We start from the raw sequence: 5548 nt of genomic DNA, 5'->3' as shown, positions 1-5548 counted from the left end.
TTGATATTGATGAGAAAAATAAAAATGAACACTTGCTAATCTGATTCTACTTGACTAAGAACAAGGCAAGTTTTGAAGCCTATTGTGATAGTCTATTATAAACAAATGGGAATATCACCACTAGTATTAATACTATTAAACCATTAATAGGCAGGAAAACATTTGGATCATACTTTAACAGTACAGGTGGTTGGAACTTATACTTATATATACAGATCTCTCGAAAGTATTCAACAGTAAAGATCAGACAGGCGTCCCTGCTTGCTTCTAGCAAAGCCACTGTGATATCAAACTATACACTGAGCCATGATTTTGCATCATACTCCCAAAACACATAGCCAATAAGAAAGTTCACTGAAGTGTAAAATTAGTGTCACCATTAGGAGAGCGATTCAGCAATGTATCTTTTTATATATTATTACATATAATTATTACATATCAAAGTTGCGTTAATCAACGTTTGTTTCCCTACGGTTTTTTTTTTATGTTGAATGCATATTAAAATATCTCTTAGTTTTGAGATTGAGTTTTGTTTGAGAAAAATTCATTTTAATTATTCTAATTAGTCATCATTTGGAATTTACTCATCAAGTCATCCATCTCTTACTACGGCTCTGGATATTGAACTCACCATGCCTCACTGTATATTATTTGATTCCTACTCTTATTTTATGCAGCGCCTATCACTCTTGCATCATTCATGCTCTCTTTCTCTGTTTATTAAGAATCAAAGATATCTAACTATAAAACAGAAGATTGTAATCGTTCCTTATAAACAAATGGCAATATCATCACAAGTATTAATACTATTTAACTCATAACTGGAGAAAGAAAGGTAGAGGAAAACATAGTGAGCAGAAAAGGAATAGCTTTAGATTTTGTTTTTATACCTTTTAAAATTGAACTGACTTTATAAACTCGTGTTTTCTTGATTCAAATAATCTGTCTCAAGCTCAATGATTGATCCAATTAATCACATTCTTTTTAGATTTTTATATAAACCGTTTCTCTTGCTTTTCTAAACCTCAAATCGATTCTTATTTTTTTTCTGTGAATGTCTGTAACGTATCTCCTTGAATACTTTCTATTAGTCGAACAATTTTGGTGTACAATAAGTTTTTTCCGAGATCAAATACACAGTGTATGTGGACAAGTGATTAATCGCAGACTTTATTAGACCATTTCAAACTCTGAACGTTGAGATGCATCTAAGGTGGAAGTTCATGACCAGAAGATACAACATAATCATGATGATCGACACAGGGTCTGGACAACCATAGCTACATAAATAGAAATTGAGGCTCAAAGCAAAAGAAGTTTTTACATGGGATCAAAGAACTTATACAAGAACCAAGAAATTGTTACCTAACAAGCTATACAATTCTTGAATTAAAACGAGTACTAAACGCGAAAGCAACAAATTTAGTGCATTGCGTAGTTGGAATGCCTGTCAATGATAGACTTACTGTGGAAGATATATTTAACCAAGAGAAGAGAGATTACTGAAGAAATAAATAGATTTAGGTTTAGTTTGGACCAGAATTGCATTTCTCCATTTGGAATTGTTAGTATCTCTTTAAGCATAGGTTTATGCTGAGAATAAAAAAAGGACCTGAAAATCTAATGTCTACTCAGGCAGAGAATTTTCTGGGCAATATGTACTTTATGAACAAAGATTGGAAACAGTTTAGCCTTTTCAAGTGAGTGTCTATGTGATCTACTACTCTAAATGTCCCTAGTAAATTTCTATATATTCAAGCAGAGTAGGTCGTTTTTTTTTTTTTTGTATGAGTTGAAACCTAAGCTAAAGGATTGCGTACGATTGAAAGAGATGTTTGTTTTGATTTGCAGAACTGCTGTCTAGTAGAAGAAAACAAGTATTACTATAAAATCATTCAAAATGATACTTTGTTACTTATTTCAAACAGGATTTGTATTTTTTTGAAAGAGAGACTAGATATGAGTTCTCCGCTTTTTTTCCAATAAAAAAAGAGCTGATTTCTGCTAAATTACTAAATTACTTATTTTCCATTAGTTTTTTTGGCTGCATTTTATTTGTTTTTCTCTTTCTTTTGCTTTATCTTTCTTTCTTTTTTTTTCTCTTCATTTTGTCCTGCCTTCCTTTTTCCTCCTATGACAGTTCTTTCTGAAAACTGAAAATGTTAATTTTGTTGTGAAGGATGGACCTTAGATGATTGTTTTTCTTCATCAAGGAATTACTTCCTGTCTCTATTTCCCCCAAATGATGTGCAGTTGGTGCCTTTCTTAGATTTGACTTTCTTAGTTGATTGGAATAATTTAGAAAAAAAATTATTTTTTGCATTGCCTTCCCCACATGTGCACGCACGCACACACACACACACACACACACACACACACACACACACACACACACACACACACAAACACACACACACACACATACAAACGCATACACACGCACACATACAAACACACACACACACACACACACACACACACACACACATAGATACCTCAAGTACCGTTCGTGTGAAATTTAAACAAAATCGGCGCAACTATTTTGGAGTCCATATAGAATGTACACACACACACACACACACACACACACACACACACACACACACACACACACACACACACACACACACACACACACACACACACACACTCCAGGCTGGGAAATTTATCTCGATTTCAGCTTCTGTTTTCATCGTTGTATCACGTTTCATTTGCTCATCAAACTCACAAGAAGTCATTGTTTCAAATTCGATCATCTTTCACAAATAAGATAAATCGAATGTTTTCTACCTTGCCTTTGGTTACAGGTATATTAATGTGTTAATTGTCTTTCCTCTGGATTTGGTGGAGTAACGTTTTCACCACATAATTCTGCAATTATTTCTTTGTTTCTATCATACTTTATTTTAGGCAGCTGCGTAGGTCTGGGTTGTACGAATGTTATTTGCTTTCTTCCCACTTCCTTCTTACTCTTTATCATTTAAAAGCAGTGTCGGTCGGGAGATAGGGATTGAAAAGCATTATTTTTATCATCCTGGCACAACATTTAAGGAGAATATAAATTTTACTATTTAGGAGTAGTTCAATTCTATTTTCATTTAGTTTTATTTTTCGTTTATAATTCCTCTTCCCATGTCTAAATTAGGTGATAGGTTGCATGATTTGCTAAGATGTGGGTCTGTTTTTGAATTTCGAAAGAAGCGTATGTAATAAAATTTTTGTGGCCTGCATCATTTTTTCAACTGGCAAATCAGCTCGTCAGCTACATTTAAGAAAGTGTCTGCAAAGGAGGATTCTTATACTAATCCTGGGTTTTACATGGTAAATATATTTCATCTATTTTTTTGTGTATAAAATATTTATTCTTCAACTACTCACTACATACCATATCGTATTACATGGGTCTTAATGGTTGAAGTGAAGTGATTGTTAGAAATTATCTCCCTTAGACTGTAATTTTGATGACGTGTACTTTAGGTTATATATAACTGAGTGAGTTGACGTTTATCTTTCTCTTTCTTCCTTAACATGAAAATAAAATATCTTGTGTATGTGTACTATTGAAAAGGCCTTCTCAACGTGTCTTTGAGTTTTTCCTTTTTTTGTCATCAACTTCCACAAAGTTTATACAAGGTATGTAATTATTTGATTAATTAGCTTTATTGACTTTATAATTGACTGCTGTAAAAATTGGCTTGGTTTCTTACGTTGCACAGATACAGCTGGATGCTCTACTTACAGCTTCTCTACCGCCCATTTCCTCACACAGACAGTCATGTTCCCAACCCATCTCTCAGATTGTGAACACCAGCAGGTTTCACTTCTAGACATATTCCTTACTACAGTACCCGATGATTGTGTGAATAATGCCCACAGTCCACTTGGAAATAAAGACCCCCTAGTGATGTCAGTGGACATCACATTTAAATCCCAACCCCAAGATGAGGAGTTATTGCTCAAAACAAGGTACTACAAAAGGGCTGACTGGGAAGCCATGAGAGAACACACCAGAAATGCTACATGGGCCAATATCTTCTCTCTTCCTGCTGAACAGTGTGCCAATGAGACAACTGAATGGTATAAAGTGGGCGTTGAAGCACATGTTCCCACACAGAAGTATTATAGTAAGCCCCACTCACCTCCATGGTTAACTACAGATTGTGCAGCTGCCATTGCACAAAGACAGCATGCATTCTGCCGGTTCGTATGTGATAAGTCAAATACAAATAGAAAAAAAAAAATTATAGATGCTAAACATCATTGTAAGAGAGGAATAGCCGTGGCTAAAAGAAGGCATGCTGAAATAACCAGGGAATGCATAGAATCGCAGAAGATAGGAACTTGTGATTTCTGGAAAATCTATAATAGTGTAGTGAATAAAGGGCAATCAGCAATTCCCCCACTATCTAACAAAGATCGCATGCACAGCAACTGAGAAGGCGGAACTGCTTGCCTAATGATTCGCCTCCAATTCCACCTTAGAGCTAACAAGCAACTCCCTCCCAAATTTCCCTATGGACTGGAGCCACGCTATATGATGTGAAAATCGCCCCTGCTCATGTCCACAATATCATAAAAAACACCTCAAAAACGTGTGGGCCCGATCTCATCCCTGCATTACTAATTAAGGACTGTTCAGCCGAGCTAGCCCCCATACTTTCCAAGCTCTACAATAAATGCCTTGCTGAATCTTGCTTGCCTTATAGCTGGAAGATAGCCTCTGTGGTATCAGTGTACAAGAATTCTGGTGAAAGAACTGACCCTCTCAATTATCACCCTATAAGCCTCCTTCCCCTCTTCACTAAAATTTTTGAGACCTTAATAGGTACTCAAGCAATAGTCCACCACCACAAAAACTAATGTTCTCTCTAACAAACAGTATAGATTTAGGCAATGTCGTTCTACTGCAGATATCTTAACAGCCATCTCTGAATGCATATACCATACACTGGATAAGGGGGGGAGAGACGAAGCCAGAGCTGTCGTACTTGATGCATCTAAAGCTTTTGACAAAGTTTGGCATGAAGAACTGCGACTGAAAATTAAACTGTACGGTATAACTGGACGTATACTAAATATAATTAGATCCTTCTTAGACTATAGGACCATCCAGGTTGTCATTGATGGACGTACATCCAAACAGCATAACATTAATGCAGGAGTGCCTCAGGGGGCGATCCTTGGATCACTATTATTCCTGATATTCATTAACGACTGCCCTGATAATAATGTCTCTGGTATAGGTATATTTGCTGATAATACAACGCTCTATAACATGCATGAGGGAAGAACGGATGTATACAAATGGCAGAATCGTTAGCAAAATGACCTCCAGACAATCGTGGAATTGGGCCGCAAATGGATGGTAACATTGAAAGCTAAGATTAAGCTGCTCTCCTTAACAATTATCCATGAAAAATAACATGCTACCTGAGAATTCTTTCTTCAAACTCGTCAGCTTAACATTCATGGGTACTATGAACTAGAACAAATACATTGAGGACATTGCAAAGGCTGCTGCAAAGAAGGTTGGTTCTCTCTATTGTGC

Source organism: Euprymna scolopes, chromosome 16, assembly GCF_053919585.1.
Source record: "Euprymna scolopes isolate OS-2025 chromosome 16, ASM5391958v1, whole genome shotgun sequence".
NCBI classification, from domain to species: Eukaryota; Metazoa; Mollusca; class Cephalopoda; order Sepiida; family Sepiolidae; genus Euprymna; species Euprymna scolopes.
Note: the sequence above shows the minus strand (reverse complement) of the source record.